At 43.6% G+C, this 18286-nt stretch overlaps 1 protein-coding gene across 5 annotated transcripts in view; it reads left to right on the top strand.

The window, feature by feature from the left end:
• The first annotated feature begins 445 nt into the window (after nt 1-445).
• The window catches only part of plxnb1a (plexin b1a), a 40142-nt gene continuing 22301 nt past the window's right edge, over nt 446-18286 (top strand). For 2 of the 5 annotated variants that reach the window (XM_013136497.4, XM_029123918.2), the window contains exon 1: nt 446-716. The gene's annotated coding sequence lies outside the window, so the exon portion shown is untranslated. Of the gene's footprint in view, nt 717-1147; nt 1171-2647; nt 3127-15163; nt 15261-18286 lie in introns of those variants that run through there. The other 3 variants (XM_029123916.2, XM_029123915.2, XM_029123917.2) reach the window with 3 other exon arrangements.

Below are 18286 nucleotides of genomic sequence, written 5' to 3'. Positions count from 1 at the left end.
GTATTCTTAAAGTCCCACTAGCTACCACTAGAGGGGGCTCAAACCATAATGGCTTACAACCAAGACGCTTGAGAGGGTGTTGTGATGCTGAGAACAAATTGCCTCTTGTGTTTTAACACCTGAACTGTGAACTCCTCTTAAGGTTGTTGATATTTAAATGTATCTATGGTGGTGAGAATTCTTGTCTCTTTATTTTTTTTACAGTGGATATTAACTATTAGGAATGTGGTAGATAATTAAATTATCAACATTAGGAATTCATTAATCAAGGTATTTTAATAATTTACGAATTAGTTTAGTTGCAGCTTAGTGACAACATAAATACATTTTTGCGCAAAAAATAATTATATTTGATTACTTTATAGTAATCAAAATATAGTCATTCTGCCGTTGCAATTGAGTGTGGGCTGTAGTTCGTTGTCTTAACAGTTCCTCTGAACTCCTCGTGGACAGTGCGAAGCGGCTAGTCAGCTGTGGAGATCCTCGAAGACAGCGAATCTGCCACACACGGACGATGTGCTGAAAGCTAAACAATAGGAAGGAATCGAGTCAGGTCAACGCAGGCTTTTTAAAGTCAAATAAGAAGTCACACAATTTGCTTTTGGATAGTTGCAAATAACGGTCCTCATTTTGGACGGAGCACAGCCACTTTTATCAGAACAACGCCGGGAAGATCTAGCCGAGGACTCCGTTTAATCGTATCGCTTGACTTTAAGGTAAGATTGCAGTTTCATTATGTGTTGGCCTATTTAAACAAGTATTGTAATTACTGTTAATGGTGTCCAAACTGTCTAATAAACAAAGAGGTACAAAACACGTACAAAACTGCGGGATATAATGGTTCTGCAGATAGTGGATGGTGGATAACAGAATCAGAACATAGAGAGATGCATACTTTACATTCATTGTTTCAGTACTGTCAAATACATTTTAGGTAAAGAAAGATATTTCTTGTAGAACTTTTAGTTTATGTCGGAAGGTATCCATGAAATCAGAAAGTTTTAGATTTATTCGCTCTATAGAGATTGTGCTAAGTCTAATATGAATCCACTTGGGGTCGTTGTTTAAGTAGTTTAGGCATAGAGGGGGATGACAAAACGTTTTGCGTGTTCCATGTCTGATATATTTAGGTAATTTACTAACAATTGATGTTGCACAACCATATCAACGGTAAGAACACTGCGGGTAAGCTTTGCTGCAACCATTGGGCTATGTAATCATTTGGATTTGTTAGTTTTTTACTATTTATTGATGGGTTGGTATTTGGACTTTTGTATTTATTTACTGAAGGGGAGCCATGTTTTGGTCGAAATGTTTTATATAAATGTCGATATACATTCTTCTTCTTTCCAAACACTTTGGGTATTGATGACAGAGACTTAGGCTGCGTTTGCGAAGACAGGCCAATTCGGTTTCCCAGGGATTGGTCCTATGAGCAGTTTATCACACAGATTTAATTAATCTCATCACACAGATATGATCTGATAGGCCCAAGATGCACATTCTAGGGAGAAAAGCACCGATCTGAATTGGTCTGCCTGCGTGTGTAAATGCTGGTTTTATTATAGGTTTTCAATGGTCGTCTGATCTCCTGTTTCAAGCTCCACCTGCTCTGTTGTCACAATCTTTGGGAAGCCATTGTTTCTCTGTGAAAGTGAGTGGCCAACATCCCATTAGTAAAACCCTTTGGATATATTTGCCTAAGTTAGTGTGTCCAAACCGCCTCTCCCTTGTCTCTTCCTTCCTATTGCAGGAGATCCTTCTGTAACATTCAAACATTCCTGCAGTGGCTGGTATTTAGAAAGGATCATATGCTATGTTTTCAGCTGTGGTCAGGCTAGGAGAGACCTTATCAAAAATACATAAATAACCCTTTATCCACCTCGCTGAGCATACAGAGATCGTGTTTTCAATCCGTCCCGCCCTAGTCAATGATCCACAAAGGCAATAAACCAAGCCAGAAGAATATTTTATTTGATTTCTTCAGATTTTTGTGTAACATAAGGCAACATTCTTCCAGGTATAGTGTCTGATCAGGTGTAATTTCAATAGGATGGATAATGGGGTTTGATTATCTGGTTTCTTATCCCGGCCCAGTGACATCATTAGGGGAGAACTTTGTAGTAGAATGGACATGGTCATGACATTTGAACTCTCTCACTTGTTTTGCTGTTCCAAACCCGCAAGGACATTCTTGAATAGTGGGCCATCTGCTCGTCCAAGTGCTTTTTCCATGAGCACAATATCGCATTACCCTCAGAACACTGCGATAGTGTGGGGGGAGTGATTGGTTGGCATTGGGGAATACAGTCTCCCTCCCTGGTGGTGTCTTCGGCGTGATGTCTGGTGAAAGCCTTTTGCATTTGTATGGGTGGTTTCCGACAAGGAAATATTTGCTTCTGCCAAACAACTCCGCCATCTAATTGGTTGAAAATTGTGGGCTCACTTTGCTTAGCTGGCAGAGGGACGGGCTGGGATATCTCTTGCACTTATAGTATGGTGTGTTTTGGATCATTTCTTCGAACTGTCTGGCTTTTTGGCCTTAAGGCCCATGTCAAATTCGCAAGTAACAGGAGTGAAAGATATATTGCAGGCGCAGTCGGACTTCTCAGGTAGACAAAGTGAAAATTGAAACGTCTATTTCTGTTTGGTTTTTTAATAATGCTTTGTATAATTAGCAGATATTTAAGGGGATTTTAAGGGAAGCTATCTTAAAGGCAGTGGTGTACACTTATAATGTGTGACCGTTTACCTGCTTTTTATGGAAAAATGTGTATTGGGAATTTAAGGATTTCTAAATTTTGTTGATGGCTAGTTGAGAGGAATACAAGTTTCCCCCTTCATGAATACAAAGCTCACCAATGTAAATGTTACTCAGAGTGACAAATTAATATATCGACGAACATGGGAAGTAGGTGTTCACACGGAACATCAGCATTAATGGAATTTTAGGACTTTCTCTGTCCTCAAAGAAGTCCTCAAAGAAGTCCTCAAAGAAGTCCTCAAATTCTCTGGACAGCTGGTCTAGATGCTCCTCTTACTGTTCCTCAGACTGGGGGTGTTGACCTGTACGCTAGACCCCCGGAAACACCTGTTATTGATGAACTGGATCGATGGAAGTTGAAGGTGAGTGGAACTTGTTAGGGGTACTTGTGGATCAGGGACAGGAAGCGTCGACCTTGGTCAGAGACTTATGTTGAAAATAGGAAGAGTGGATCAACTTCTGCACAGATCTCCTTTGAATATCTTCTAAACTACCGAGCACGTCCAGGAGAAGATGACCATCATGATGTTTAGGGGAGGGCTGTCAGATCTGGGAGGATTTCAAGGAGGCATTTTGGGTCCCCCACCCCATCAGTTGGATTGCACAGAGATATTTTGGGTCCCCCACCCCATCAGTTGGATTGCACAGAGATATTTTGGGTCCCCCACCCCATCAGTTGGAACGTAAGGAGGCATCCGGGGTGTCCCCCCCCCCCATCAGTCACTCCAGAAGCAGCTGTTCTGGTCTCATGATGCATTCTTGTGCTTTGTGGGTGTGGTTTAAGATCTGCCATGGCTTGGCCGGTTGAAGTGTGCCCTAACCAAAAGGAAGTGCGACAACTCTCTGGTCCTGCTTCTCAGAACGTGGCGGTACAAATGCTGTAAATATTGAAATAAGTATTGAAATGTTTGTACTCGTGCTGTTAAACTGATGCAGTGTGATGGCACATCCTGTTGTCCAACGATAATGCATCTTCTTGTGATGCATTACCCATCTCTACATTTTGACTCCTTCCATTGTGGTTGTTCTAGTGAAGGGTTCTGCCATTAACAAATGCGGATCTCTTGTTAAATAAAAGGTTTGTCTGCTGCCATCCTTAGTAATCAAGGGACAGAGCTGACAAGTTCAATGCCCTCTATGGCGAATGGTGGCGATCTGGGGTTGAAGGGTTAAACCTTGTCTTGAGATCAAGTGTCTGGTTATTTGTTAATCTTTTTCTGGGCTATGGAAACAAGTGATTTCAGGGAAGAAACAAGGAAAGGCACACGCTACGGGGAAAAACATCAGCTTTCCGTGGTGGAATAGGTTAAGAAAACATTGTCATAAAATATTAATGTGCACTGGTTTTCCCCATCGTGGCATCATCATTTTTTCTGCAGAGGCATTTAATGTGGGTTTCAAGAATTGAAACGAAAACAAGAACTGAAAGTGCCCACTCCCGTCCCGTAAAAAACAGACAGGTGGGGCCGTTGAAATATGACCATGAACTGAATAAAATTCATAGACAGAACTATGCAACGACTGAGCAACTCGGCTGTCCAACTTCCGGTTTGTTCTAGAGCTCTGTAGATAAGCACCATGACAACGGTTTAAGCAGGGAGCCCTACCATGATGGAGGTTCCGTAATGTGGTACAGCAGGTGGATCAGAACCTGCACCACTTCCTGTGTGAAGTAACATTGCAGGCTCCGAATCTTGTAGAGCCCTCAAGCCCAGCTCTGGACCTCAAAGGTAGTTCAACTCTATTATGTTTTTTATTGCAACCCTCTAATCAAAGTCTTACTTAGATCTGGAACGACAGGTGGGTGCAGTTAATAATGAGGTAGAAACAAAAATGAGCAGGCGCCGGACCTCATAGGTTCAAATTTGAATTGCCCTGATGTAGAGCATATACCTTCAGGAGCGAGTTGCCGCCTTGATGTTTGCGGAGGATAACAGGGTTTTATCCGGTTCGTGCCAAAGTTTGTTACACTCCGGGATGGTGAGATAGTGGAGTTGTCAATCTTCATGAAGAGGTCTTAGAGTGGCCTGGCGTTTCCCCAGAGGAAGAGCAGCTCTGTCTTGTAGAGGTTGAGCTAGAGGGGTTGTGCACATTAGAGATGCTGGCCAGCCACACCAGTAAATTTGTCCCCACCTGGGTATCAAATGTGGGGATGCGGAAAAATTGTTGACTGTAATTTGCAAAGCATTAACAGCATTAATGGGAATTCATAGTGACCCACACGTGATCAATATTGAAATATAAAAACATAAACCAACATTTTCAGCTTGTTGGAGTATACTGGAAATGCCACCATCCATGACAAGTATACCCCCTAGAGGTTTTGGTTACTATATTTTATTATAAACCGGGTGGCTCAAATCCTGAATGCCGATTGGCCTAAAGCTGCTGGGAATGAGGCTGTATAACGCGGGGTATGAAATCGCGTCACATTTTACTGCTCTAATTGTGTTGGGGGCCAGTTTATAATAGCAATAAGTTCTCACTGGAGTTTGTGGTACAGGGCAGATATGCCATGGCTAAGGACTGTGCCCAGGCATGCCTTTATGCCCCCGGTCTTTATGAACACATGCCAGTGAGCCCGGCTGAGCTATGCAAGCTACCATAATCACAGTTGCTAGCATTCCCTCGCTAAAAGACATGCCAGTAGAACCTTGTGGTCTGGATGGGCCCTTGACATGATTGAACATTGCTGTTTGTGCATTACGGTGTCATGTTACAATGAGTTTCAAAAGGAATTTGACAGTGGCAGATCTTTTGGTTTTGCATCGGTGTTCTAGCACTTCATATTTTAAATTAAAAAAGGGATTATATGGTTAAAGTACAGAGACTGCTTTTATCTATGTGTATTTTTGTCTGTATTTTTGTCCAGACCTTACAGCACTTTTTATAGTCAGTGTGGTATTTATAGTCAATTTAAGGAACCAAAATTATTTGGACAGCTGGGATTTATTTCACTACGTTCTCACTCATGTTACTCCAACATAATATCATTCACCATTAATTTCTACTGTGCTTCAACTGATCTGGAAAACAGTCAAAACTAATAGCAAACGCATCCAACGAGTTTGTGAAGTCACAGGGCTGATGTAGTCATTGTGTGGTAGGAATATGGAACCAATACTAATGTCATATATATTTACCCATTGTAATTTTGTCCAGATTCCGGAATGACTGCACTTTAATCTCACACATATCTAAGCCCTGGACTTCTATGGAGTCCAAATATGATTTTTTTTAAAACTAACAACCTCCAAGTGTCTCATCCCTCTGACAATCATGGTAATGGATATGGGATTAATGTAGGTGTACAGAGGAGTTAATTGCGAAGTCAGCTAGGCTTCTTACAATTTCTGTTTCTCCTCTTTATTAGCAGTTAAGGGGCTTTGGAGAAAGTCTGGTTAGATCTGACATAAGGGATTGCTTTAATCCCCTTTATCTCAGACAGTGAGATTTATTTGGTCGTGCTTCTTTACTGTGCATTTTTACTTCCCATGTCTACCTGACTGAAGCACATTGACACGTTCTTTGTTATTCTCATCAAGGTTGTGCTCTCTTGGAATGTACCACTGGTCTGGCCGTCCCAGCCCGTTACATCACAGACTGGTGGATAATTGTGTCAACAAAAACGGCCTTTTTTCAGACTGTGACTTGGCCTGTTTGTTTAGATTATTTGTAGTGGAAAAACTTAAGAAAAACAACGCGAGAAAAGATTACACACATTTTATAAAAAATAAAAAAAGTGATTTCTTTGATGTAAACCTTTTTTTTTAATCTTTGCGTGCTTTGAACAATGTTGACCCGAGGGTTGATAGTCAAAGGCAAGTAATTGGCTTCACAAACATTCCCTTTGATGTCAAATGAATGAATGGGGATGGGTATTTTAAAATGTCCACATGCGTAGAGTCCCAGAATATTTCCCCTGGTCTGTTTAACAATTCTGAGTACGCACGCAGCCCAAACCAGAGCCGTTATGCTAGGAGCTGGCGAGGACATAATGTCACCAAAGGCTCCTACTTAAACAAACGGTAGATACGATTTAGATATTCATTTAATTATAGAAGCTTATGGGCCCAGAATTCAATATCATTATTTAGACATTTACCGTATGTCATTACATAGATTTTTATATAATGCAAGTTTGCAGTATATGTTTGCATTACGTTTAATTGGCAACATTGAGAGACCCCCCCCCCCCCCCCCGATTGTTCTGCAATAGAGCTTTCATTTTTTCCTTAAGGTGTTTCTAAGATGAGATTTTCCTGGTGAATAGGGAGGTAAATCCTTTTCCTTGCAGAAAGATATGTCCACATGATTGAACTAAAGCTGAATCGAACTGCTCTCTGGGGGGCAATCTGTCTGTCTCTTAGCCATGAAAGGCGTCTTCAGTCAAGCATCCATGTTTAGTGGGCTTTGAGACTGACTGCTTACTGTTCTGCGTTCCATTAAATGAGAAAATATTGTAATAGCTGTCTGCCCAACCACATAATTATAGGATATTGGCCAAAAACGTTGCAGTTTGTTTGTTTCTATAGTCAGCCGAGTGGGAATAATTCAAAGTGATGTTTTGACCACTGCAAGCAAATCTGAGGTAGATCTACAGCCAATTAAATCGGCTCTCTGTAATTATTTCTAGTTCCGTGCATTTGTGTACTTTTGGATTATGTTCTGCATGTATTTACCAGTTATTGGGCTCCTTTAAGTTTTTTTCTGGTATATTTTTAGGTCACAGTACCTTCATTCATCAGGCCACCTCTGCCGTCTATTGTAAAAAAAATATTTGGAACGTGCAAGCGGAAGTTAGGTTCTGCGGGAGTGGGACAGCAGGAGGGTAAAGAAACAAAAAGGAGATCATATATTTTTTTAATTAGCTAGCTAGGTCTATGTCCAATGAAATGTTTTCCTTAGAAGCTACAGTACAGCATGGCAGACCACACAGCCTTTGTCATGGGGGAAGTGACCCAAACAAAACAAACAGATCCTCCAGCTCAGTCTGATGCTTTGAGCCTCTCTCTGTCGTTGCTCAGTCACAGCCCGGCTGGTTGCTTTTCCATTTATAACTTGGCATTGATACAACTCTCTCGCTCTCTCTCTCTGGCGATCCAGCAAAATAACCACTTCTCATCCTCTGAAACGTTGTGTTGTCTGTGAAGATGTGTTACGGGACAGGATTTAAATTGTTTGCAGCTACTTAAGTAAATGATTGGAAAACGTCTTTTTACATGGAAAGACAATATTCCATGGGTTCTGTTTTTTTGTACTCTGAATTGTTTGTGTGTTGTTTACCTAGATAATTGCAGCTGCTTAGAATGAGACTAACCACAAACTACCAATTTCGGTTTAAGATGACTGCATTTAAAGCTTTTACTGTTTCTACCAGGCACAATCATTATATAGGCCCAGTACCACAGTGCTATTTCTCTAAAACAGATGTGTCTTGGCCTGTCCTCATGTACAATGTTGTCTGTTGGCTCAAGGGCTTATGGACTTAGGAAGTTCAGAGATATGATCCAAGACCGTAATAAAGCGATCTCTACTGTAGTACCCCTGTAATTATGTCTGTAACGCAATGTCCTGGTTGTGATTTAATAGAATCGGCAGTTCACTTTAATTTACCCCTAACCTATTTGCATAAACCCGCCATATATGGCATTAAAATGGTCCCGGTAATATACCCCCATGGAATCTGTTATTACGCTGATACAGTAGCCCTCTAGTTTAAGGATCCTGTGAATGTTTAGAATGGGTCCAGTCTGCATGCTGGTTCCCTGAGACCTGTAAGTGTTTTGGTGAGTCACCCGGTTGAGGCAAAGGTAAACTTGGCCAGTCAGGAAGTAGAGTAAGACAGGGCTCTGTTTCATTCTGCCCCTGTGGTGGAGAGTCAAGTGGAGAAAGAGGAACGTTCTGTATCTGTAAGCGTCAGAGATCCTTAATAAACACTTCACAGAATGACGTGCTGAGTTAGAGATCACCTGGAGGATCCAAGGGATGTGGTTCAGACTGCCTCCCACGCAGTCGCATGTGTGCTGATCCGTTGCCCCAGATTTTTTGTTTTGGTTGCTAGGTTGCCTGTGAAAAATGGTTTAGCTTGGCAAAGTAACTTTTTGGATATTGGGTCTTTTTTCCCCTTACGCATATTTCATTCAAATAGTGGATTTGCTTTTGACTAATGCGCTTTTGACCAAAATAAGTGTTCATCCCCTTTATGCCGTCAGCTGCTAGCTGAGTGAGCCACTCTCCTGTTATAGAGAAGTACTACTGAAATTACCAGTCATTACTACTACAAACATACTGCATTAACTCCGCGAGGCCACTGTTTGGTTAAGCAGTAGTTTCTTCCCAACGATGGCCTCCTATCGTAAGTCCAAGGCCATACTGAGCAGTGGGTCCAGAGAGACTTACAGTGGATTAGTGTGCTGATATGTGTAAACATACTGGACATTTGAATAGAAAAGGGAAAGGGGCAACACTGGATGCATTTCTACTAGGCTGTAAAAACACTGGGCTAAACAGAAATCCGTAACATGGTAGAAGAGGATTACGCAAGCTGTTGCTAAAAAGTAGCCAGCTAGAAAACAACGGCATTCTCCCCGGTTTGGTCTTCTTTGGTGCTGCCGTGAGCTGCAAAGCTCTACCGAACATGTGGAGCAATGGTGTGGTGTTTTGAAGCGAGTATTTACTACAAACATCGAGTACTGGATACTCTACTACAGGCTGCCTAACTTTATTTTAATGTGTGTGTGTGTGTGTGTGTGTGTGTGTGTGTGTGTGTGTGTGTGTGTGTGTGAGCAGGCATGCATAAATGTGTGCCCAATAGAGTGGAGGGGATGCGGGTGGCTCAGGTGACAGTTCAGGTGTTCAGCAGTTTGTAGTCTTACAGGACCTGTCCACGCGCCTCTCAGAATGAGACTCTGTGCTTCCCTTCTGACCAACGGAGGGTGAGTTCACTGTGTGCAGATGAAGAGGGTCCCTTATAACAGACGTCCTGGATGGCTGGCAGCGCGGCTCCCTGACAGCACGTAGAGGGTATGGGCTATACAGCAGGATATAGGTTTCTCCCACCTGGACATACTTGGAGACGTAAAGGAAAGGTTAATGCTTAGGATGTTAGAGGATGGCCGAAGATTTACATTTGGGGTTGTCAAACGGTAGATGGCTAACAAGAAGAACCAACAGTCTGCTACTGTGGTTGAGAATACAGGAAGTGTTTATGACTTCTTATTGACCGTGAACAGCAAGTAGTAAAAAGATCTGATCATATCTAAATAGCCTGTGTAGTAAATTTTGTGCTGACTACTTATGCTAGAACCAACATAAAGGAGTTCATATATCTACCTGTTTACAACTGGTAAAACTGCAATGTACAAATAGGGCTGTCCATTGACATTTTACAGATAGAAATCTAGCAGTCAGGTGTTTTTTGTTCCCTCTCCCTCTGGAGAAGTGAAACACTGATGATCATTTCGGTCTGGTGCACATATACAGCTGCAGCTTGGGATTGAATCCGCCACGTTCTCAGCAACATGTCCCCTTTCCATCCCACTCTGTCTGCCTACTAAAGCTTAGGACTGCCTAAAATCGCCCTGGGGAAAGTTACCTAGACAACTCCGGTCAATATCGGTGCGCTGTTGTGAATAATCGATTCAACCAAATCACAGGCTGGTGCACGCAACTGGAAAAAGCTGGTAGCACCAGTGGAAGAAAAATTGTCTGTGACCTAGAGAGCTGGGTTGGTGGCCGAGGCCATTGTTGCTGAACAAAGCGCAGAGGGTACGCATGGTGGTAACATTCAACTCAGGACAGCCTGAGGCTGATACTACTCACTTCACACATGGTCACAGATTTCCTTGACACTGAACTTTTCCCACAGCTTGGGTCCTTGAACCTGACTGACGTTTCGGAGACGCCTGACATTTTGTGGTGCCCGTTGGGAAAAACATGGCTGTACAATCCTACCCTCAACAGCGAGGAGATGTTGCCAAACGCCAAAACGCATACTGATTCACTGAGGTCCGAGTACTGCGTGCCAATGCTGTTGTCCCAGAATGCTTTGTGACCACACAGTAGCTTCGGACAATCCTCCCGTTGTAGCAACAGTCCGCTAACCCGGAGGAGGGCTCGCGGAGTGTTTGTACAGATGAGCCTCCCCGCTTTACTCTCCCCCTAGCATATTGTTTTAATGTCTCTCTTTCAGTGTGTAATGGCAAATGGAGAGCACGGCCCCCACATTGGATGTGTTTTAACAGGGCCTCTCCCTCCTGTTTGGAGATGTCCTGCGGTCTGACCAGATCTCTGTGTCCAGCTGCAGGAGCACCGCTGGCTACCTCTCTTCCCTCTGCTTTTCTCCTGTCATTCTTTCTCAATACGTGTGTACAAACACAGTCGCTCACTGAAGGTTTCCCAAACTGCTTTTGTCGTGATGAAAATGGGTTCTCGTTGACATGCCCCGTGTGTGTCTGTCTGGCCCCCCGGCCCCCCCCGGCCCCCCCGGCCCCCCTCTCGTCTGCCTCTTTCTCTCTTGCTCTCTCTTCCTCGTTTTCTCTCTCACTCTTTGTATCTTTTCTTTTCTGGGGCGCACAGTTTGACCCCTGGTTGCCCTTGACAAACGCACCCCAAAAGGCTGAACCAATCAATATGGCCCTCAGAGTCTAGTGTCAGATGTCACTAATGGATTTCAACAACTTGGCTTATGCGTGTATGCAGTGGCTATCAGCTAATATTCAGCATTTTTTGTTAGGATTGTGACTTTATTTGGGAAAATAAAACTAAAACTATTTGAATTCCAGAATTTATCCAGAAAAATGGGTCGAATAACTTGCATCTCGCTTAACATTAAACAGAAGAGATCTGCTTGTTTTGATTCTGCGAGGGGAACCAAAAAGGCCCAGAGTAGAGGCAATCCTGCTTTTAATTGGACTGGGTGGGGTCAGGGCTATGTTTATGGGTAGCTAGCTGGCTTTGTGAGAATCAGACCAAATCTCTGCATGTCTCCACAAAGGCCCGAGTAGAAATGTTATTCATTACAGTATATCCCAGTGTAAATGCGATCCTGCGCAACTAATGTTTTCTCGACTAGTTCCTTACGTACTATTTCTTTGAATTGTCATTAAGTTTGCGGAAAGCCCCCTCATCATTTCACTACATCAAGGTAATGGTATTCCCACAGGGTTGTTCCATTCAGGAACAATACTTATGGATTGTCAGTAGAGATCTTTGTGGATTAGCTCAGCGTCCTGACGGGGAAGGATTGAGGCAAAGAGAGAGTCTGCTTGCTAAGCCAATTAATCTCCGTCAGCAGCCTAAGCATCCTCATTAATGGAGCATTCGCACTGGGCTGCTACGGAGTTTGGGGGGATTTAGATCATTATTCAGAGATTCAGCAGTGGCGACGCCAGCCCAGACCTCCTCCTATTGTAATGTACTGGCTTTGGAAAAACTCTCCGTCAACTTCCCTCTCTGCTAATAAGTCCAGACACTGGTATGGCTGCCGGGCTTTCCCTGGAATGCCAGGTTGTACGACTCGCGGGAAGTAGAAAAAGAGAGAAGCAGAATGAACGTGGGCTTCTGTCCGTTTGATTTTGGCGTTCCTCAGCAGGGTTTGACACTGGGTCACACAGTATCATGTGTATACACGCATGGGCCCAAATCAAAGTTTATTGTTCGGGTTTCACATTCAGGCACCAGTAACCAGGGAACCTTTGTTGCTCCTCTGCAGTGCTACTCTCTTGGTTTTCAAGGTGTTCCAGAAGGGGTAGCTTGCTGAGACAAAGCCGGCTTACAGCAGGTGTTGTGTTTGTGTGGGTAGAACAGTTCTAAGCAGTTGTCTTAAACCCATGGTCTGCGGGCCCCTGGTGGTACTGCTGGTGTTAGATTTTTTTTTACCTAAAGAATTATAACAATTTGGAGTATAAATGGCATGATTATATTATGGGCATGTATCTAATACCACACTGACTATAAAAAACATTTCCTAAATTTGAGCTGCAAGAGATGTAATGTTAAAGCTCCCTCGGTCACACATTCACCCCATTTCCTTATCTGTAAAAGCGCTTTGTAACACCTGCTGATGTAAATAGGGTTGTATGAAGGAAATGGGTTTGAGTTGCTAAGCTTCTCCGAAAAACAAGCAAAAACTGTTATATAAATGTATATCGCCTTGTCTCAGAGTGACCTCACCCGGTCTCAGACAAATCACCAATCATGGGCCCATGGGTTGGAGAGGGGGAGGGGGGGAGTGGTGTGGAAAAGGTACGTACCTAACCGACCATCACGTTTCAGTCCCTGTGGAACACTTTCCCGTGGAACACTAATGCTCTGTTTATCTTCCCCCTATCTGGGCATAGCCAAAACCTGACGCATACCCAACCACTGCACCGTAGCGGCATTTGGGGCTCTGCTTCGAGGCTCCCACTCCACACTACGCAGGGCGTTTCTGCCGCTGGCCGGACCTGACCGTGGACATTTTTTGCGCGGCCTTTATGTTTGGGTGGACTTCACTCGCTGCCTCGACGGTTAATAAGCCGGCGCTGAGTTAAACCCTCCGTGAATCTGTCCAAAACACACTGGAGCCACTCCCCCTCCCTCTCGCCGGCCTACTCAATGATTAATGCTGTCCCCAGGTGTCACCATGGTTAACAGACGCTCTCAGGCCTTGAGGGAAGTGAGCTCCCAACCCCCATGCTAAGCTCTCTCTTTTACTCTCCCTTTCTCCACTGTACCTGCGTGTCCCTCTGTTCTTTTTCTCTTCAAGCATCAGAAAGATTGCCTCAATTAAAGACGCAGCGGGGTTCCCCTAAGCCATTAGCCAAGTTAGTGTTGGGTCCGTGGATTTGGCCCTCTTAAACAAAGGCTTTCTAATGCTCTGTGGCGTGCCTCGTTCACCATTATTCTGTATACATGGCGTTATGGGTAGTATGCTTGGCACCTTATACAGTTATACCTTCTTGTCAGCATTTCATCAGAAAATATTTACTCTGTATCACGCATCTAGAGGAAGCAGTTGATGTGTACAAGATGCAGGGCTCATGGATTCCAGAAAACATTTCTGCCTCTTTCTGCCGGTTCAATCCTAGATTTCAACACCCGGTTGTCCCTGTGCCACAATCAAGCTTTTTTTTCCCTTTAAGCTCAGCGAGCTCTGAACATCAATCATGAATGATTTTCTGTCAGGGTTTGGAAAAAGGGGTTGTGTTCTTGTGTGTCTGTGTCATGCATGCACTTTTGTTAAACAGAGAAAGAGTGCACTCTATTAACCATTTGACAATTGGGGACCTCCCACTCGTAGAGACCTGCTCCAATGCTTTTCCAGTTGCCATGTTCCATGGAAAACAAAGACTTTTCTCTGTGGCTGCCATTATCTTTTAAATGAAGCTGTCCATCACTCGGCACACAAACAGTTGCTCCCACCTGCCTGGGTTAGCCCCGAATCCTCTTTTTTTTGTTGTGGGGGGGGGGGGGGTGACATTTTGGTAAGGATTTAATATATAAGATATACCACTTCTTTCATAAAAGCTGTCCTCCCTGCAAAGAGTTGTCGTTCTGCCATGTGTGTGAAGACAGTATCAAATTAACCCTGGTGGATGGTCTTGGTGGATGGTCACCTGAAAATAGGATTACGAAGCATTTCACAGCATCACAATCATCAGTTTAAATGCTGGTTTTTAGTTGGACACGTACCTGGTATATTTGATTGTCATTACGGAATAGAAAGCATCCCTCTATAGAAAATTATTGTATTGAGTTCCCTCTGTGGTCTAAAGTAGAAAGTGAATTTGCTTACGGGACCTTTGGGGCTTACTACTCAGGGAGATTATTTCTGCATGATGCCACTGGCAACCGATTAAACACATTTCTGATAAAAGAAACAGACGTGGCATACACTTGCCCTGGAAAATCTGGAGATAATCTGGCCACTCGTTTCTCTTTTGGCTTGGCTACAGACCACAGCGAGGGCTCAAGATATTTCACTATAGGTCCGATAGCATCAGTTATCGGTCTTGCTTCTCTACAGAATTCGATTCAAACAGAAAATGTAACCAGACTGCAATATGTTGCTCTCAGAAACCACTGAAGGGTGGCTGGTGTTACGAATTCAAATGAAATATCAAACCAGTAAAAGAAAATATTGAAACGCGACACTGACGGTGAACGGGTCAGGAGAGGCAATAAATGATTCAGCTGTGAGATGTAGTGAGGTTTGACAGAGGGGTCTGATGTGAACATCTGTAGTAAATGTATTTCCCCTTTCGCCCACATGTCTATGGCTCTACGTTTGCAGACTACCACACCAATATTTAGTTTCCCTGACCAAAGTGCCTGTGTTTGTTAATGCAGGAGAAGAGAAAAGACACACTGTATGTGACGGTCCTGGCCCCACAAGAGCCCCTCTGTGAGGTGACAGCAGATCAGTCTGCACAGCAGGCCCCGCCCCTCCCAGTTGAAGAGGACCAATCCCAGCTCTTGCCGGATGATGCTTAGGAAAGATATGCAGGCATAAGTAAACAAGTGTGAAACTGGAAAGTAAACTGTCATTTTTAGGTTAGAATACATTCATGGAAAAGCCTGACTGTTTTTCTGACTTCGTCTGCTCTCTTAGACCAAGGGGAACAAAATTTATACTAATGCCAGCTTCAACAAATTACCCTTTGAAAGCTACCTACAGCAATGAGAGTCCCTGAGTCCCAAACATTTTTTACTTGGAGATCTGCTACTTTTGTAGACCTAACTTGTATATTGAATTGGACGTGTGCTACTTGGTATGATACAAACCAGGAATGTGCTTGTTTCCAGTACTAAAAGGAAAAAAACTGAGCTGACACAAACCATATCATGTCTTCTCTGAGTACCTAAGAGCCTATTAGATATACATACATATAGTGTTTTACAAGGACTGACTATTATACTGCCCTATAAGAGCTAATGCACACAATGATCAGAATATCACAACAGTCATTGAGGCTTCCACTTCCAGATTAATTGAAGCTGCTTTGTGTTACATTCCCTGGTGGTGGGGTATTTTGTTTTAGATCACCCACTCCTCCACACTGCTCCAGGCCAGCGCTCGGAAGAAGACCTCCCTGCCAAGCATTCAGAAAATGCCTGACATTCTGATAGGCGCCTGTGAAAACCAGTCACTGAGAAAGAAGAGAGGGACGCATTTGTGTTCTTTTGGACGGGGCCCCTTTCCTGTTGCCTAAATGCACATGTGAAGTGCTAAAATCTAAAGATTCCTTGAGTTCCTCACTCGTTCCTTTATGATGCAAATATGTGGCTCGTTACTGTCGTTTCATCTCTGTGGATTCCGTGATTGCACAGTGTCTGAAGAAACGAGTGGCTTTCGCTAGTGCCGTGCTTCAGAAATCATTACTGAAGGTGCATTTCCTTTTGTTTCAACATACTATTGTTTCGTCATGTTGGAGTGGGGACAATTAAATCCAGCCCGTGAGACGTTCCTTACCTCCATTCTCAAACGACAATACCGACCACCTTAACCATCATTATTTTGTCAGGGAGAAGACGTGCTGGTGCAGTTATTTAAATGCCTACGAGTTGATGTTAGACTTGAGCTGTCTTTTCAATAAACCACGGGACGTCGTCAAGACGACCAGGAATGACAAAGGGCTTTCTCTGGCCTATTCAGCGTTATGAAAGAGAGGCTGTTTCGTGTGATGGAGATGTGATAATGCCTGCAGTGGGTGGTAATGTATGCAACCAGGGCCACAAACACGTGAATGAGCATGTCTCTCCACCTCTTCAGCCTCCTCTGATGGCAGCACAAAGGCACACATGAACAATATCGTATTGACGTGACGAAACAACAAACTCTGATTAAGTCACACACTTTCTGTTGAACTGGAATGTGAAAACCTGTTGTGGCCAGACTGTATAGTGTCAACTGTCTCACGTGCCAATAGTTTGGTCTTCTAAGCCGCTGTACAGAAACAGGGTGTCAGTGAGGTGGCCAGAAAGTATCAGTTCAATAGAAAGGTAGGTAGAAATCAAGTTTTCCTTTTGTTATTTTGCTTTGTGAAACACGCTCCTCGGCGCTCAGACTTCGCTTGCATCATTCCCAGAGGAACTCTCTCTGAGTGGTGTCTGTAATTTGGTGGGAGCAGTTGGCTGGCGTCCTGTCACTGTGGCCACAGCCATAAGCAGGATCTGACCACCAGCCACTTACCGGACAGTCTTTTTCCCGTCTTTCACTACCATCCTTCCAAATTGCCCAGTGTGGGTTAGAAATGTATTATTTGATCCAATTGGAATGCTCTTGTGTACTTTCGTTTTTACACATTACTAAATATAAGTACACTGCACAAAATGGCCCACCCTTCCAGAAACCCTTGTAAAGAGCTTCAGCTGCCTCTGTCCATCACCTATCCCTCTCGTTCCTTGTCTCTCCCTCTCGTTATCTTTCCCAAAATTCTCCCCCTCTTTCCCACTCTACACCTCTATCCATTCCTCTTTCCCACTCTACACCTCTATCCATTCCTCTTTCCCATTCTACACCTCTATCCATTCCTCTTTCCCATTCTACACCTCTATCCATTCCTCTTTCCCATTCTACACCTCTATCCATTCCTCTTTCCCACTCTACAGCTCTATCCATTCCTCTTTCCCACTCTACACCTCTATCAATTCCTCTTTCCCACTCTACACCTCTATCCATTCCTCTTTCCCACTCTACACCTCTATCCATTCCTCTTTCCCACTCTACACCTCTATCCATTCCTCTTTCCCACTCTACACCTCTATCCATTCCTCTTTCCCACTCTACACCTCTATCCATTCCTCTTTCCCACTCTACACCTCTATCCATTCCTCTTTCCCACTCTACACCTCTATCCATTCCTCTTTCCCACTCTACACCTCTATCCATTCCTCTTTCCCACTCTACACCTCTATCCATTCCTCTTTCCATCGTCTCGCTCTCTCATCCTGCTCTCTACTAAATGAAATCCTTTGGAGGGATGGTCAGTATTCATTTGAACTAAAAAGAATATTGTAAATAGGCCATCTTTGATTAATGTTTTTCCATACCGATGTAAAACATAAAGGAAATTCTATATTAAACAGTAGTTCTTCAGGGATCATTTAGGCAGATCTCACTCAGCTGAGTAGGTCTTCATTAGTTCTGCTGCACCTTGGTTCTCTCTGACCAACCAGAGCCGCAGGCTCTGGACTTCATGAAGGGTCCTGCCATGTCTGTGTGAAACACTTTTTTTTATTTTTTTTATTCTTCAAACAAGGAAGTGTCTTTATTCTTCACCCGGTCAGAAAAGCCACTTGGTCAGAGGCAACTGAAAGGGACACTATTCCCACCAACGGCTGCACACAGGCTCCCTTTTCAACACAGGGGACATTTAGAAAGAGGGAAAGAGAGACCCTCTTGTGCTTGTGAGAGCAGTTTGCCACAGACCTAAAGAAGTGGGCGGAAATGGCTAAGAGCCGAGGGCGTGAGCCCCCTCCTTTGAAAATATTGGCTCATCGACATTGATCTTTGTCGGGAACAACATTTTCTGTCCC

The sequence above is a fragment of the Esox lucius genome, chromosome 12 (genome assembly GCF_011004845.1).
Source record: "Esox lucius isolate fEsoLuc1 chromosome 12, fEsoLuc1.pri, whole genome shotgun sequence".
Lineage (NCBI taxonomy): Eukaryota > Metazoa > Chordata > Actinopteri > Esociformes > Esocidae > Esox > Esox lucius.
Note: the sequence above shows the minus strand (reverse complement) of the source record. Positions and strands in the feature narration are given on the sequence as shown.